At 42.1% G+C, this 18,914-nt stretch overlaps 1 protein-coding gene across 1 annotated transcript in view; it reads left to right on the top strand.

Annotated features, from left to right (window-relative positions):
• The window catches only part of PRKCH (protein kinase C eta), a 233,861-nt gene that overhangs the window by 56,032 nt on the left and 158,915 nt on the right, over window positions 1–18,914 (top strand). The window lies entirely within an intron of this gene.

Raw genomic sequence — 18,914 nt, 5'->3', positions numbered from 1 at the left:
GGAGCCTAGTGAGCTACAGTCCATAGGATCACAAAGAGTCGGACACAACTGAGTGACTAACAGTTTCACTTTACATATCCACATATCTGTAAGCATTTATCTCTCTCTGTCTAGGTATATGTATCTGTGGTAAGCCAAATATGAGTTCGCACTGATGCCTTCAACTTCAGTATGCTACACGGATTGTTCTAGCCTTTCTCCCTTACTTGTCTCTTGTCTACTAATTCTAACGGTGAGAACTGCTTCCCACCACCCATCATTCATTTACTCACGTATGGCTTCAGAATGATTAACTGGTACCACCCCACCTCCAACCCTCAACTTTTCCAGCTAGGGTTCTGTGCTTATGTGAAGTTCCTTTTGCTTTAGTCTTAGAGTCCTCACTCATTTCCAAAGTTACTAGGTCAGTGCCTTTTCCCTCCCTCCCTCAGTGAGGTTATTTCATAGTTTTGAGTGTCCTTGATTCTTACATTGCAGTTTGTGTTCCATCTAGGGATCCCTTGATCCCCAAATGCTTTTTATTTCATTAATTGCATCCATTCAAGTTCACTGTGCTGTAAAGTTTTGTGGGTTTTCGTAAATGCTTAGTGTCCTGTAACTGACATTATAGCAGCATAAGCGTAGTTCACGGCCCTCAGAAGACCCTTGAACTGATTAATGAAGAACTTGAAATTGTGGTTAGGCGAAAGAGATAGGAATGAGTCTTAGAAAATGTCTCCTCATGAAAAGGCAAGGGCTGGTGGGGCCTTGTTTGCTGCTTTAGGAGAAGGCAGATTCTAGGGCCCAGGGATGTGTTTAGATTAGAGTCAAGTGACATGACAAAAAAGAATGTGGGGTGGGTTTTTCATTTTAGCAAAAAATCTCCAGAGTCCTAGTTGAAGTACCTCTGGTGGATCTGAAGTGAGAGGTGGGTGGTGGTCATACTGTTTCAGGCCTCTCTCCTTTTTTTCCCAAGTTCTACAGTGCCCTCAGCTCAGCCTTTGGCTTAACATTCCACCCAGAGTCCTACCAATCAGCTACATCTGAGAGCAGTTCTGGTTTTACCTCTACATGATGTTCAGAGACTGGTCTGCCCTCAGGCTCTCCCCTGGCTGAAGCCCTAGTTGGGGCTTTCAGCTGAAGCTGTGTAGTTTCTAAGAGTTGGCAAAGTTAATTTAATAAGAGAATAGGACAGGTGAACTTTAGGAAAGCTTCTTGGGCAAATATTAATCGGGTTTATTGAAAGTCATAAGTATATTAGGATTCCATCCACAGGATGGTGGGAATGGCATTTGAGGACCTAAAATCCATCTCGAGTTCAGCCTGCCAATTTAAAGTGATTTACCCTGGGTGTCTCTGCAGTACAGTGGGGACAATGGTCCTATTCTTTCCCTTAGTCAGAAGGCAGTTGTGAAGATACATGGAAAAAAATGTGTGAAATTTCTCAGAGTACCCAAGATAGATGAAGTACCTTTCTGTACTCTCTTTTTTCTCTTTTGCTGGCTTTGTTGTCTCCTGTTCTCTAAACATAGCTTTGCCTCTTGACTTTGCTTTATGAACTTCACCCTCTGTCCTTGGCGGGGGTCTGTCTTGAGGCTCAGTTATCCTTAGTGTATGGATGACACCTATCACTCTGTCTTGCCCTTTGTTTTAAGTTGCAGACCCCTTCTGTCTTTTTGTCAAACATTTCTACCTCAACGTCTTCTCAAAAAAATCAGTATACTTAAAAATTAGTCATCCTAAACCAACTGATTCAATGGACATGAGTTTGAGCAAACTCTGGGAGATAGTGAAGGACAGGGAAGCCTTGTATGCTGCAGTCCATGGGGTTGCAAAGAGTCCAACACAACTTAGCAACTTAACGACAAAGCCAAGTGACCTTCTAAACTGTCTTACTTCTTCCAGGATAAGTCTTCCAAGGTTTCAGATCCTGGAACCCTTTTTGGTTTTTCATCGTCCCTAGCCCTTAGCCCCCAAGCCATACTGAGCTCCTTCTGCACTATTTCCTTCCTGTCTCCTCCGTCACTGACCTGTACCACTGGAACAAACTCTTAACTGTGTCCTCTTCCCCCAGGCCTCTAACTTGTCTCCCAGCCTGTTCTCCTTTACTATTGCTAGTCTAATTTTTCTTAAATTTAAAATCTCAACTTGGCATCCAAGGCACAGCTTGAATTTCCAGCTTTACCTTCCTGCTTAATTAAAATATATAACTGAACTACATGTTCCTTCTTGCTTCAGTGCTGTGCACTCTCCTTTTCCCCACCCTGCTTATCTTGGCAGGTTAAATTTTAGAGGGGAATTAAACTTTCAGGTAGAAGATTCAGTGGTATAAATTGACTTTAGGTAAGTATGAGGAGGGCCTTTCCAACGGAACTGCTTAGGAGGAGTGGGTACCATGGGAGAAGCCCCACTGTTACTTTCTGGTTCCCAAGCCTGGCATCCCATTAAAAGTGCCTTATCTTCCTTCACCTCTGCAGCTTATGGCTTCTTTTCTGAGGCTGCTTCCTCCCATGAAACCACACTTGGGCAAATCCCCCCATCCTCAGATGGCATCTCTGGTTTTCTTTCTTCCGCCTTGTAAAATGAATTTGCTTTCTTATTTCTTCCTTTCCTGTGCTCTTTTTTAAAAAGTTAAACTTCTAACTTTCTAACACCATATACAAAAATAAACTCAAAATGGATTAAAGATCTTAACATAAGACCAGAAACTATAAAACTCCTTGAAGCAAACTGACAAACAACTAATCTCAAAATATACAAGCAACTCCTACAGCTCAACTCCAGAAAAATAAATGACCCAATCAAAAATGGGCCAAAGATCTAAATAGACATTTCTCCAAAGAAGACATACAGATGGCTAACAAACACTTGAAAAGATGTTCAACATCACTTTTATCAGAGAAATGCAAATCAAAACCACTATGAGGTACCATTTCACACCAGTCAGAATGGCTGCATCCAAAAGTCTACAAATAATAAATGCTGGAGAGGGTGTGGAGAAAAGGGAACCCTCTTACACTGTTGGTGGAATGCAAATTAGTACAGCCACTATGGAGAACAGTGTGAGATTCCTTAAAAACTGAAATAGAACTGCCTTATGATCCAGCAATCCCACTGCTGGGCATACACACTGAGGAAACCAGAAGGGAAAGAGACACGTGTACCCCAATGTTCATCGCAGCACTGTTTATAATAGCCAGGACATGGAAGCAACCTAGATGTCCATCAGCAGATGAATGGATAAGAAAGCTGTGGTACATATACACAATGGAGTATTACTCAGCCATTAAAAAGAATACATTTGAATCAGTTCTAATGAGGTGGATGAAACTGAGACTATTATACAGAGTGAAGTAAGCCAGAAGGAAAAACATAAATACAGTATACTAACGCATGTATATGGAATTTAGAAAGATGGTAACGATAACCCTGTGTACGAGACAGCAAAAGAGACACTGATGTATAGAACAGTCTTATGGACTCTGTGGGAGAGGGAGAGGGTGGGAAGATTTGAAACATGTGAAATGTCATGTATGAAACGAGATGCCAGTCCAGGTTCAGTGCACGATGCTGGATGCTTGGGGCTGGTGCGCTGGGAAGGCCCAGGGGGATGGTATGGGGAGGTTGGGAGGGAGGAGGGTTCAGGATGGGGGAGCATGTGCACAAAAAGCAGACATAAATAATATGTAAACAAAAATGAAGGTCACTGTGTTTCAATAAAGCTTTATTTAGAAAAATAAGCAATGGGCTGAAATTGACCTGTAGGCCATAGTCTGCTAACCTTTGATCTAGGTCACCTAGGCCTCTAATTCAATATTCCTTTGACCTTCCTACTGCTTGTGTTTGCTTTGTATGATTTTAATTTCTACTGACTCCACCGTTAAGAAACCTTTCATATTTCTGGATCATATTCTTCCCCCATTCATTGGTCTAGTAGACAAAATAACCTCTTTTACATATTATTCTCCATCAATTTACATAATCAAAACTTCTAGTAACTCTTCTCTAATAAGGTTAAAATTCTCTAAAGGCAGCTGTTTCTACAGTTTTTGCCTCTAACCTTCTCTCTTATTCCTCTGTATGAACACTTCCCCATCCACCCTGGGTTAGTATATGTTCTGATACTGTTTCTATCTCTGCTCATGATATGCTGCTGACTCACAAGGATCTCCTCTCCCACTTACTGAAGCTTGTCTTCAGGCCTCAACTCAGGTGAAGCTCTGTCCTAGCCCAGTGATTGCGCCTCTCTCACTCTCTTTTTAATTGAACTAGAGTTGACTTAAAATGTTGTGTTGGTTTCAGGTATACAGAAAAGTGATTCAATTATAAATACATATGTATATTTATCCATATATATATATGGATATTTATCATTTTCCATTATCGGTTATTAAGAGATATTGAATATAGTTTCTTGTGCTATACAGTAGGTCCTTGTTTTTTTATCTATTTTATATATAGTAGCATGCATATTGGAGAAGGCAATGGCAACCCACTCCAGTACTCTTGCCTGGCAAATCCCATGGATGGAGGAGCCTGGTGGGCTGCAGTCCATGTGGTCGCTAGGAGTCGGACATGATTGAGCGACTTTACTTTCACTTTTCACTTTCATGCATTGGAGAAGGAAATGGCAACCAACTCCAGTGTTCTTGCCTGGAGAATCCCAGGGACGGGGGAGGCTGGTGGGCTGCCATCGCTGGGGTCGCACAGAGTCGGCCACAACTGAAGCAACTTAGCAGCAGCAGCAGTAGCATGCATATACTAATCCCAAACTCCTCATTTATCTCCCCACCTTTCCTCTTTGGTAACCATAAGTTTGTTTTCTGTGTTTGTGAGTCAGTTTCTGTTTTATAAATAAGTTCATTTGTATCATTTTTTTTTAGATTCTACATTTAAGTGATATCATATAATATTTGTCTTTCTCTGTCTGACTTAGTATAATCTCTAGATCTATCCATGTAAATAATGCTGTAAATGACGTTATTTCATTCTTTCATTCTTTTTTTGTCTGAATAATATTCCATTATGTATGTATACACCACATTTTCTTCATCCATTCGTCAATGAACATTTACGTTGCTTCCATGTCTTGGCTATCATTAATGATGCTGCTATGAACATTGGAGTGAATGTATCTTTTCAATTTGTAGTTTTCCCCAGATATATACCCAGAAATGGGATTGCTGGACCATATGGTAACTCTGTTTTTATTTTTTTAAGGAATACCCATGAAAAGTGAAAGTGAAAGTCGCTTAGCTGTGTCCAACTCTTTATAACCCCATGGACTGTATAGAACTCCCCAGGCCAGAATACTGAAGTGGGTAGCCTTTTCCTTCTCCAGGGGATCTTCGCAATCCAGGGATCAAACCCAGGTCTCCCACATTGCAAGTGGATTCTTTACCAGCTGAGCCACAAGGGAAGCAAGGAACTTGCATAGTGGCTGTGCAAATTTACAATCCTGCCAAGAGTGTAGGAGGTTTCCCTTTTCTCCACACCCTCTCCAGCATTTATTATTTATAGACTTTTTAATGATGACCATTCTGACCAGTGCGAGGTGATACATCATTATATAATTTTGATTTGCATTTCTCCAGGTGGCTCAATGGTAAAGAATCTGTCTGCAGTGCAGGAGACACAGGAGACACAGGTTCGACCCCTGTGTTGGGATGATCCCCTAGAGGAGGGCATGGCAACCCACTCCAGTATTCTTGCCTGGAGAATACCATGGACAGAGCAGCCTGGTGGGCTACAGTCCACAGATTTGCAAAGAGTTGGACGTGACTGAAGCAACTGAGCATGCAATGATTAGTGATGCTAATTATTTAGCAAAAGATGCTAAACATCTTTTCATGTACCTGTTGCCATCTGTATGTCTTCTTTGGAGAAATGTCTATTTAGGTCTTCTACATTCTTTTTGGTTGGGTTGTTGGTTTTTTGATACTAAGCTGTTTGAGTATTTTGGAAATTAAGCATTGATGGTAGTGTTATTTGCAAATATTTTCTCCCATTCTGTAGATTCTTTTTGTTTATGGTTTCCTTTGCTATGCAAAATCTTTTAAGTTTAATTATGTCCCATTTGTTTATTTTTGCTTTTATTTCCATTACTTTGGAAGATGGATCCAAAAAAAACGTTGCATGATTTATGTCAGAGAGTGTTCTGTGTATGTTTTCCTCTAGGAGTTTTAGAGTATCTGGTCTTACATTTAGGTCTTTAATCCGTTTTGAGGTTTTTTTGTGTGTGTATTGTGTTAGAGAATGTTCTAATTTCATTCTGCTACATGTAGCTGTCCAGTTTTCCCATCATCATTTGAAGAGACTGTCTTTTCTTCATTGTGTATTCTTTCTTGCCTTTGTCATTAATTACTGACCATAAGTGCATGGATTTACTTCCGGGTGTTTTATCCTGTTCAATTGATCTATGTGTCTTGTTTTGTGCCAGTACCATCCTGATTTGATGACTGTAGCTTTAGAGCATAGTGTGAAGTCAAGCAGTATGATTCCTCCGGATTTATTATTCTCTTGTAAGATTGTTTTGGCCATTTGGGGCCTGTAATGTTTCCATACAAATTTTAAAGCTTTTGTTATAGCTCTGTGAAAAATACCATTGATAGGCATTGCATTGAATCTGTAGATTGTCTTGGATAATATGGTCATTTTAACAATATTGCTCTCTTTTCATCCATTTGTTTTGTCTTCAATTACTTTCATCAGTATCTTATAGTTTTGCTTCCTTATGTAGGTTTATTGCTAGATATTTTATTCTTTTTGACGTGATGGTAAATGGTATTGTTTCCTTAAGTTCTCATTCTGATATTTTATTGCTAGTGTACAGAAATGAAATAGACTTCTATATATTGATTTTGTATTTTGCCACTTTACCAAATTCATTGATGAGCTCTGGTAATTTTCTGATGGTGTCTAGGATTTTCTCTGTATAATATCATGTCATCTGATTGCTCCTTTTTTTTTAAAGACTCTTTTTTTGATGTGGGCCATTTTTAAAGTCTTTATTAAATTTGCTGCAATGTTGTTTGGTTTATGTTTTGATTTTTCGACTGTGAGGCATGTGGGTTCTTAGCTCCCTGACCAAGGATCAAACCCACAACCCCTGCACTGGAGGATGAAGTCTTAACACCTGGGAAGTCTCTGATAGCTCCTTTTCTTGAGCTCAGTAGTGCTTTTGATGTTGTCCTTACCTGTTCCATTGAGAGTGTGCTGGGTTGTATTTTCTATCTGTGTGGTATTCCTACTTCTCCATCTAAACTTTAAGAAGCTGTTAAGGGTGGCCAAAAGTTGGACATGACTTAGCTTCTGAACAACCACCAGGGTGCCCAGTAGGTGCTCAGTCGACATGGTAATGGTCATACGTTGAACTCTCCTTCCTCTAGATCAGCTCATCTCTTTAGAGACCATCTTATTTAATGGCACCATGATTGTCATTGGCCTCATAGACTCTCTCTGTGCCCACTTCTCTTTCACGTTTGACTCCACCTCTGATTACAGAGTCTAGCTGTTTCTCCCTCCCCTATCTTTCCTTTTCTGCTCCACTCCTGCAGCCCCTCTGTTGCTGGCTTAGCTCAGGTCACCTGCATCCTTTGCTAAGACCACTGGAATAGCCTTCAACTATGCATTCCCACCACCAGCCTCTCTCCCTGTATTACCCAATACCAGTAGGGCTTTGTCATGTTTGTATAATCCTGAAACATGCAGAAACATGCAGATGGCCCTTAGTGGCTCCCCATTCCTTGGAATAAGGGTGAACTTTCCAGGGTGCCAGGAAGCCACTGATAGCTCTTCCTCTCCAGCCTTGTTTCTGACCCATCACATTTACAGTCTGCATTCCTCCGTGTGCAACCCTAATAGTCGCCATGCATTTGCACATACTTCCTGGCTCTCCTTCCCTAGCCCATCTGGAAAATTGCTACCTGTGTATCTAGGTAGGGCACATATGTCACCTCTTTACAGCATTCCTCTCTCCTTCCCTCTGGAAGACCAAAGGGAGTCAAAGTGTCACAGTATAACCCTTGGGAGAGACCTTGGGCTTGCATTTTCTAATGTTCCTTCAGATTCACAGTCATCTAAAGGTGACCAAGAGCCTGAGTGGTGAGAAATTAAGTACACAGGTCTATAAAACGTTCTGAATGCTTAAGTGTGCTAAATATGTAGTCTTGACTTCTTGCTTTGGCTTGGCTTTCTTCCTCCATTATAAAGTAGAATAGTTCTGATTTTATTTATGTCCTTTTCTTAAAAAAAAACTGAGATCTTCTGTGGCAAAAACTTGGAATCTCCATCTCGTAATATCTCTCAGTTCTTGTGGGAGAGTGGCCTCAGGAGGAGGCTCACTGTGGGACTGACAGCTCACCCCAGGTCACCCCTTGGGGTTGTGGAGGCCTCTGAGCAGGAAGGGGGGCATGGATGGCATTTCTCACCTCTGGCTACATGCAAAGGTCACCTGTCCCCTTCACTTACTATCTCATCCTGGCAAGGATAGCATATATTAGCTTTCTAGAGGGGTCTACAAAACAGAAAAGAGAGGGGTGGAGATCATGTCGAATGTGTACTTTTGAGGTGTTCTTTGATGTAGGGAGCACAATTACTGTGGTTCCTCTCTCAGTTTAGGGTCTGGTCTGGCATGAGGTTCTTGCTGGGGCAGATACCTTATTGGAGGAGAAAGAAAGTGCCTTCTTGGTTCTGGAGGGTGCTGTTCTGAGAGTCCTCTGCTGGTTTCAAGTGTGGGCATTTGACTCAGAAGAGCTCGGCCCAGCCTTTTCTGTCCATCTGGAGTAGCAGCAGCTCTGGATCTCCTTGGCTGGGCAGATCCTTTCAGAGCCGCCATCCTTATTCATAAAGGAGGTGTCAGGTAGCCCTCCCAGCACAGAATTGAACGCCCTAGGAGGTGAAGAGGGAGGAATTGTAGTGGAGTGTTTTGAAGAGCCTTAAGGCATCCATCATCTAATTGACATTTTCAATTCCTTGGACACTGGAGTCAAAGATTGAGACACACACACAGCACTTATACAGGAGACCATTTCTATCCTTAGCTCATTAAAAATGCTTTAGTCCTAAGAGAGATCCAGTCTGGATTATTTTTTTCCTGATTTTTCATTTTGAGCAGAGAGACTTTGGAAAACTAATTTTAATGCAAAAGAGTTCCAGTTTTGCCAGGAGATACACATTTTACACTAGGGCATAGGGGTAATGGGCTCTGAATTGAAATAATTTTAAATTTATAGTGATTGGGTGTGTTGAGCTGGCGATGGGGCTCAACACTGGTAATTAAGAATTATCATGAAGCTTAAACATGCATTTGAGAGACAGACTCTTGTGTTGTCTTTACTTCCTCCATGGAGTTCAAAACCTGTTTCTGGCTTGGAATTGTAGAATCTCAGATATGAAAAGGGCTTAAAGCTTAGTCCACCTTTAGTGTCTAGGTGTGGAAGCCAGATGATCTGCCACGGGAGCTGTGGTCACAGCCAAGGGCTCTTTCCCTACCATCCTCTTCAACTATACGGAGGGTCCGGGCTTAGCAAGATGAGGACTTAGTCACTGACAAATGATGGTATTTTCCTTCACTTTAAACTATAGTCAGATTTGATAAGTTTCACCTTATCGTCTCATCTTTTTTTTTTTTCTGTAGTTGGACAGGTGGATCAACCCCTGATGCCATTTCTTTTTTTTTTTTTAAACACCAAGCACATTTTGTATTGGAATATAGCTGATTAACCATGTTGTAATGGTTTCAGGTGAACAGCAAAGGGACTCAGCCATGCATATACTTGTATCCATTCTCATTTTTAATCTGTGGTGCTTGCTTTTTAATGTGCTTTTAACTTGCAAACCTTGTCTGATTGTGAAACTAGAAAGTCAGCAGGGACATAGGATTTGCCTTTTTTACCCCCTTTTCCTTTAAACTCCTTCCCACGACAAGGCAATGTGTGCAGCACATGACCCTGACTCAGGTCCTCCAGGCAGCTGACTAATGGGACCTGAGCCACCCGCTGCATTTTGCCGGCCCCAGCACAGACTAGCCACACTTCATGGCTCCTGCCACGTGCCCCTGTGAAGAGCCATCAGGCGACACCATCAGGCTGTGCCACTCCCACTGGCCTTGGCAGCAAAGAAGGGAGGCTGGAACATTGAAGCTTGGCATTTGGCAGGGAGTGCCCTCGGGTGCTGAGGGCACAAGTCCAGCCCGAGTTCCCAGGGAGATGGGTGATGTGATTGACCTAACATGCCGCGAAGCCCAGACAGGCTGGTTCAGTGAACAGAAGGCATCAGGCAAACCTGCGGCAACCCACAAGCAGAGGCAGGCACAGCGGCCTCCAGGGAGGCTGGTGTGGAGCTGGGGCGGGAGCCTCCCTGAGTTTGGATCTTGGCTTGGCCATCACTCTGGGTGACCCTGGACAATTCCATAACCTCACTGAGCCTCCATTTTCCTGTCTGTACACTGGCGGTGGAATTACTTACCTCGTGGGAGGGTAAGGGGAAGCTGAGAAATAGTGTAGGTCAGGTACCTGGCAGGGCCCCTGCACACTGGTGAGTTCATGACACAGTAACTGCTATTTCTGTTGCTAACAAACACAGCTGCATGCCTCCTTATTGATTATTCGTACAATTCTGTAAAGAATTTTTTTCTTTCCAAGAATTTGAGCTCTCATTTTTAAGTCTGATGGTTGTAGCCGGAAGAGAATTGTGAAATGCTTTATCATGTTTTGAGGTTCTTTGGTTACTTATCCCTAGAGTAAGACCTAGAAAAGTTATAGAAAGGACTTACCTAGCCAAGAATCTAGGTGTATCACAGATGTCTGGCTGAAGATGTCAACTCACCATAGAGTTTAGGTGAACCTTCTACCTCTGCCCAATAAAGGGTTGGTGTTTTTTTTTTTTTAATATGCTACAGCCTTTTGCTTATCCCATGCTCAGATGAATATCAAGTAGCCAGAAGTTTCCTGCCTGTGATCAATTCTAATGCCTTCTGTGAAGGGAAATGGTTGTAAATTATTACCAGTTAATTAAATGAGTGTTTCCGTTGAGTCCTGTATGCAGGCTTTTATCCAAGCCTGTTTAGAATCATGGAACATTACAGCGTGAAAGGTTGTTATACAATTATCTTGTTTCATGGCAAGAAGACCAGATTCGGGATGTAGGTGATTTGCTCAACTTCTGCAAAATGATGCCAAAAGAAACACTGGCTCAAGATGTGTGGTGGGGGAGGGGAGAGAGGGTCTGGCAGTATGGTGGCACGTCCAGCAATCCGAATATGATCCCTAAGCAGTGGGCCTGTGTAGTCCATATGCTACTGGTTTGCCTTGGGGCCATCTTGAAGTGCTTTTATATTTTATGAAGTACTGTCACAGAGTATTTATTGTAGGGCAAAATACTGTCATTCCTATTTTATAGGTGATGAAATTGAGATGGTCAGATGACCTCCCAATTTGGCTCACTAGACCAAATCAGCAGCTATTTGTTGAGTGCTTACTTGGTTCAAGGAACTCTGCTAGGTCCTTTGGAGAATTAAAAAAAAACAAAATTGTCAGCTCCCTTGGGAATGGAACTTACAGACATAACTGCAAGTGATGAGATGTAAGTCTGTGAAATTTTATCTAATTGTTCAAGGGCTTTGGTAAATACTAAGATAATAATCGAGAAAGGAATTTTGAGACTGGAGGGATCGATGCGCATGTCAGGATCTTCCTGGCAAAAGTTTCTTCCTTCAACTTCTGTAGCTGAATCATCTTTGCCAGGTACACTCAGCTGCTCCTTTCACCCTCAGCCCCAGGGAACTTCTCTGGGAAATCCTGAGCACCTGGCAATGATCCTGACCCTAGAAGTCATCCAGCCAAGGTTGGGATAAGTGGATAGATGAAGAGAGAATGGCTTTCTAAGCAGAGACAGCAGCACAAGCACAGGTGTGGCTATACCACAGTGAGGAAACAGACCTGACTAGCAGAGCAGGTTTAAATAATGGAAATTTGAAGAAGAGGTTTGGGTTAATTAGTGGGGATACAGAAGGGAGCTCACGGTGCCCTGGAAAGCCAGGTGAAGCGGAATGAGTTTTCTTCTGGAGGCACTGGGAAGCCTCTGGAGGCTTGGATGGAGGAAAGTTGATGAGAGTGGCACTTTGGGAAGAGCATTTGGGCAGTGAGATGTAGGCACTTGTTTCGTTTGTTTTCATACCATAGATGTTTTAAATTTTGGTGCAGTCCAATTTATCATTTTCTTGTCACTTGTAATTTTGCTGTCATACCTAAAAAACCATTGCCTAACCCAAAGTCAGGAAAATTTATTCCTGTTTTCTTCTAAGAGTTTTATAGCTATAACTCTTAGTTTTAGGTCTGTGATCCGTTTTGATTTCATATTTACATATGGTGTGAGGTAGGGGTTCGCTTTTATTCTTTTGCATGTGGAATACAGTTGTCACAGCACCATTTGTTAAAAAGAGTATTCTTTCCCCATTTAATAGCCTTGATGCTCTCCTGCCCCTTTTTAATCCCTTTCTACCACTTGTCCTATTTCTCTTACCCATCCCCAGGCAACCACAGATATGTTTTCTGCCAATATAGAAGCTATATGTTTATAGCCATGTAAAACTGTATGTTGTCTTGCTTTTTCTAGGCAGAATATTCTCTTTTGTGTTTGCTTCTTTTATTTACTATTCTTACTTTTTGCTACATACATCAATAGATTATTCTTTTTATTCTTGAATACTAGGGCTTCCTAGGGGGCTACTAAGAGAATCTGCATGCAATGCTGGAGACCCAGGTTCGATTCCTGGGTCGGGAGGATCCCCTGGAGAAGAGAATGGCTACCCACTCCAGTATTTTTGCCTACAGAATTCCATGGACAGAGGAACCTGGCTGTAATCCATGGGGTTGCAAAGAGTCAGACACAACTGAGCGACTAATACACATTCCATTGTATGGCTATATTGTATTTTTTAAAAAGCCCTTGTGAACATTTGCATACATATCTTTGAACATATGCTTGCATTATTCTTCCCTAAATATAAGTCAAGTGACTGGATCAAATGGGAAATGTATGTGTACCTTTTAAGAAAATATCAAACTGTTTCCAAAGTGATGGTACCATTTTACAATCCTATTAACAGCATATGAGAATGCCAGTTGTTCCACATTCTTTCATTTAGTATCTTCAGACTTTTTAATGTTAAACCTCCTAATAGGTAGGCATTGTTTTTGCATTTTGGTTTTAATTTGCATTTCTCTAATGACTAAGTATGTTGATCTTGTCTTTATGTACCTATTTGCCATCTTTATATATGTCTTCTTTGGTGAAATTAAGTAATGAAGCTCATTTTTAAAAAATTGAGTGTTTTTTTTTTGTTTGTTTTAAAACAGAGTTAAGTGAGTTATTTTATGAGAAAAAAGTTACATATATTTTCTCCTGATCTGTAGCTTGTCTTTCATTCTCTTGAAAGTATCTTTCGAAGAGCAGACCTTTTCATTTAAATGAAGTCCAGTTTATCATTTTGTTTTTTAATGGGTTGCACTTTGGTCTTATATCTAAGAAATATTTGCCTAACCCAAGGTCCCAAAGATTTTCTCTGATGTATTTTTCTTGAAGTATTAAAGTTTTAGGCTACATATTTAGGTCTGTAATCCATTTAGAGTTAATTTTTGTATAAGCTACAGTGTGTGAGTTGAAGTTCAGTATTGCATATAGGAACATCCTATATGGGTTCGTAAGAATGCCATATTTTGAAGGCCATTGCTTTCTGAATTTCAATAAGGACTCAGGAGTTGCCCTCCTCACTAATAGAAGTGGTCTATAGGCAAGAGGGCTTAGTTTATTCTCTTCTCCCTGAATGACTGTTACAGAAAGAATGCTCAAGGTCTGACTTTGTAAGTGGGACCTCCTGGGCACTCTGACCTCAGCCCTGTTATAGTGGACATTCTGTAAGTGCCATAGATGATGACAAGGTAACCCAGGCCCTGATTTGGAAGGCCATGAAGCTGACGAGCCGAGTGACTGAATGACTGGATTTGGGATTCAGTGAGCCTTGGGACCCATAGAAGTGAGCTGAAATTCTGTAGAAAAATACAAAGCTTAGGATTTGGGGCCTAATCACTGTTTAGGATGTGGGAAGCAGAGCCTTACAGCAGGTAGAGGAGATGCAAAGGTTTTAGTGGGTGACAAACTCAGGTTGGGTCACTGGATCTTCTCTAAAGTGTTCGTGACGTCTGCAGCTGCATCACTAAAGGGCACTGTCAGTGTTGACATCAAGGTTGTGATGACCTTGCTTTAGACTGTTAAGGTTTGGTTGCACCTGTGGGCTGATGTTCACTCTTTCATGGCGGTGTGGAGAAATTGGAGCTTATCTGGAGGAAACTTATCAGAATGGTAAAGGAGGAGAAAACCATGTCCTGTGTGAAACTATTTGGAATATCCCTGTTGGTTTGTTAATTTACTCACTCACAAAACCATTTCAGTCCTCTTATGTGCAAGGCAGTGTCCTAAGTGACCAGGGCATAATGACTATAACAATAAGTGGGTTCCAACAATGGTCTCTGTAATGGTGTGGAGTTGGCCACTTGTCTAAAAGAGGTCTTGAGACTTCTGTGGTGGTCTAGTGGTTAAGAATCTGCCTTACAATGCAGGGAACACAGGTTCTATCCCTGGTCCGGGAAGATCCCACATGCCGCAGAGCAGCTAAGCCTTTGCGCCACAGCTACTGAGCCTACGTGCTCTAGAGCCCACGCTCTGTAATGAAAAGCTACCTCAATGAGAAGCCTGTGAGCAGCAAAGAAGACTCAGCACAGCCATAAATAAATCACACTCCCTCCCTTATAAAAAAAGCCTGATGCGCCCCTCTTTGCCTGGCAAAGTAATAAAACCATCTTTAAAAAGTAATAATAAAAATAAATAACTAAAACAAAAGTGGTCTCAGAATGTCTTCCTGTAAAAAGTGAGTTTTGAGTTGACTCTTGATGGACCAATAGGAGTTTGACAGTTCACAAAGAGAAGGATTTTCTAGATAAAAAGGCCGCATGCCCCAAATCACTAGGCAGTAAGCTTCAGACAGGTAATGGGTATTTTCTACCATTTTGACCACATTCTCCATTATGCTGTCTGACCCAGAATCCATTTTGCTGATCTCTCAGCTTATAAATGAAATAACATGCCTCCCCGCAGAGTCTACAGATAATTGAAAGAGGCTGAGATATGGGTGGTACGTGTTTGGGATGGTGAGGACACAGCATGCAGGGCTGTGTGCCCTGCTGAGGAGTTTGGCTGTTATCATAGAAGGGAGAGGATGCATAGAAGGATTTTAAGTTAGAAAGTCAGATGTTCACTTTTGAAATGTCAGTGGTAACAGTTGGAGCACAATGAGTCTGGAGACAGAAACCAGCTAGGAGGCCGCTTCTGCAAGAGGCTAGGTGAGGCAGAGGGGGAGGATGAAGAGGAAGGGGTGGGTGGGCTGAGAAGATTCTCAGAAAGTGGACTTGGAGTTATGTGGTAGGATTACATGCACATGGTGAGGAGTGTGGGCTGCTGGGAAAATGTGGAATCAGGAATGGGGGGAGTCAGTTAGTGGGTACAAGATAAGACTTTTACTCTGGACATGTTGAATTAAAGGGACTTGTCTCATGAGACGTAGAGATGGAGACTTTCAGAAAAGGTGCGTAGATAGGTTTGGAAGTAAAGTCTGTGCTTGAGACTTAGGTAAGTGACCATACCCTTTTGGAGGTTCTGATGTGTTTGTGTTTTCTCTTACTCCAAAAGATTCTCAGGTGGGTTTTGAAATCATGAATCTGAATATTCCAATGGCAGGAAAAGAGGACTTAGGAGCAGCAGGGTTTATAGAGAGATTCATGAAAGAGGAAGCTGTCCAGAGCATCAGATACTGCAGAGAAGTCAGCCGAGGAAAAGACAGACACATTTTTGGATCTGACCATCAGGTGCGCACATGGGTTACAGGAGCTGTTTCAGTGCTGGGAAGAGACAGGGAAACAGATTGTAGGGGGTGGCATGGGTGTTAGATGGTGTACAGGGGAGGTGGTCATTGACTTTATTAAAAATATGACTTATCCTCTTAGGCTGCCAATTTGGATAAGCCTTTTTGGGTGCAAGTGATTAAAACAAAACAAACAAACAAAAAACCTTACTCAAACTGGCTAAAGGAAAAAGAATGTAGGGGCTCAAATAACTGAGAAGTCCAGAAGAATCAAGCAGCGCTTGATCTGAGGCTTTTAATGACATCAAGACCTGGTCTGTTTCTTTCTCAGCTCTCTCTTCTTTATTGGCTTCATTCTGCAGCCCAATGTCACAAAATGGTGCCAGACATTCCCGTTTCTGTCCTTCCAGATTGAAGTTCAGCTGGAGTGAGATTGTATCACTCCCTATAGATCCAGGATTCCTGATTGAACCTATTTGCATTTTGTTGCCCAAAGCTGCACCAGTGACTAAGGGTAGGGAGTAGCAAGTACTCAGATGGTGATATAGGGCATATGTCGGTTTCAGGCCGGTCATCGTGACTGAGGGAATTCAGTGCTCTGCTTGGCAAACTTGGTTCTCATGTCCACTCTGAAGCAGGGATAGAATCGCAGCTGAGCCATGGACTAATGTGAGGGCAGGGTGGTTCTCAAAGCTGAAGGGCTGTTGCCAGAAGCTGGCATGGATATTCTACCTAGAGCTAAAATATGTGCTACAGCTATAGGGCCCAAAACTAGGGTTGGTGAATGGGAGCTATTGGCCACTGCATTTCCACCCATGGAAGCTATTGGTTACAGAGAACGATTACCCTGGGGGACAGGAATGAAAGAGGTCAGCTGCAGTGGTATCAGTTGGCTGTCACTGAAAGTGTCTGAACAGCCCCCATGAATAGATGCCAAGCCATTGCACTGTGTAGATGGAGCAGTTAACCTTTAAGGCCACAGTGTCAAACTGTTTCTCTGTAACACGGTAAGGAATACATTTTTACCGTAAAGCCCAGTATGCCCTTATTATGCATACAGAACTGCAAACAATTTTCATGACATAGTACTTTTCCTTCATATTTGGCTTGTTCATGTTTTATGTTCCATTTAAAAATCTCTGTTGTATGAAACTCATCACATGATTTCATGTCTCATTTATTATTATTTTTTAATTTAAATTTATTTTAATTGGAGGCTAATTACTTTACAATATTGTATTGGTTTTGCCATACATCAACATGAATCCACCACGGGTGTACACGTGCTCCCCATCCTGAACCCCCCTCCCACCTCCCTCCCTGTACCATCCCTCTGGGTCATCCCAGTGCACCAGCCCCAAGCATCCTGTATCCTGCATCAAACCTGGACTGACGATTCATTTCTTATATGATATTATACATGTTTCAATGCCATTCTCCCAAAACATCCCCGCCTCTCCCCTGCAGTTGGTAAAATCTTGTTCTAAGGTCAGAGGTCTTAGATGAACTCGGTTTATAGATGGTATTTGAGTCTGGCTTTTCCACCACAATGGTGGCTTGGGTCAAAATTGAGGATCAAACCTGTTACACTGTGAGAGCACCTGGTTCTCTTTGCTGGAGTCTCCTGCTTTCTGTCAGAGCAGCTCCTGACCCGTGTGGTGGAGGGACCTTCTTTGTAGGCCATCAGGCAGTGTTGGAGGGAGTTCACGTGTTGGGTCACAGAGGTGGCCTGGCAGTCTGTCTGTCTGGGGCTGGCAGCAGCTCCTTCTGTGCCAGCAGCAGTTGATGATGTGAGGTCAGTGTGTGCATGTGTGTAGCTCTGACAGGATTTTATATTGAAGATGAGGGAGTGGCTTTTAAAAATATTTTTGATTTGAAACAAGTCAAGGCAGAGAGTGGAGACAATTAGAGACTGACATCCTGTTTAGTCATCTCTCCAGAGAGTTCTATTTTCAGAGCTGTTCTATAAGGGTTCACAAGTGGTGTTAAGGTAGTTAAGGGGGTATTGTTAAGTTAGCCGTAGTCGTGATGCAAGAAGCTGGTTTGAACACTGGGGTGAGTTACAGTGCGGTAACCACGTTGATAGTAGTAGACTGAAGGCAGAGAAAGGCAGAGTTTATAAGAATCAGCTCTTATGTAGATGAAGCTTTCTGAGTCAGTACCAAACACTACTTTTGTACAAGTAAAAACAGGGTGTAGTGTTTAAAGACAGGTGGCAGTGAGCTAGTGTATGGTCAATGCATTTTTTTCCATTCAGTATGGGTCACCTGTTGGTATAGTACAAGCAGTAAATAGTACTGTCAAAGTTCTTTGAGGTTGTCTTATGGGAGCAATGTCAGAAATGCTGAGTAATGATATCATGGACTTGGAGATGTGAGCAGTGAAACAGGGGATGGTTAAGACCTTGCCCAGAGCCACTGTGCCGGTCAGACTGGAGTCCACGTTCTGGTCTAGTTTGAACACTGTACCATATGATTTTCAGCTCATTTAAATTTAATATTCTACTCAAAATACCATCCATGTCTATACTCAACTTCTCCAGACCTTTCTGTCTTCAGGTCAGAGGCAGAACTGAAGTCATGGGCTAAACTTGATGAGGTCTTTATTGGGTTAGCCAAGAAGTTCATTTGGGCTTGGCCAACAAACATTTAAGGACAATTGTAAATTTATTTATTTAATTACAATTAAAATATTGTAAATTTATGTATCAGAATCCATGGCTTAGAGGTGTTCATGGGTAGTTCAAAGTTGGCATGAAGAGGGCAGAGCCTGCCTACCTGGGCCCATGTGGTCAGAGACGGGCATGTTTTCAGAGGATGGGATCTAGTGAGAAGACATCCAGCTGCCTCATTGGCAGGATGTCCATCTTGTTTTCTCAGCTCATAGGTGAGAACAGAAAGGAACCTTGATGTTCCTGTGAACAGTTGAGAGTAGGGAATGCACAGCACATGTCCTGCCTCTCCTGGTGCTTCCTGAAGATGAATTGCACTCAGGTGGAAATGGTATAGACAGGGACAGC

The sequence above is a fragment of the Bos mutus genome, chromosome 10, assembly GCF_027580195.1.
Source record: "Bos mutus isolate GX-2022 chromosome 10, NWIPB_WYAK_1.1, whole genome shotgun sequence".
NCBI classification, from domain to species: Eukaryota; Metazoa; Chordata; class Mammalia; order Artiodactyla; family Bovidae; genus Bos; species Bos mutus.
This window is presented reverse-complemented; position numbering and strand designations above follow the sequence as displayed.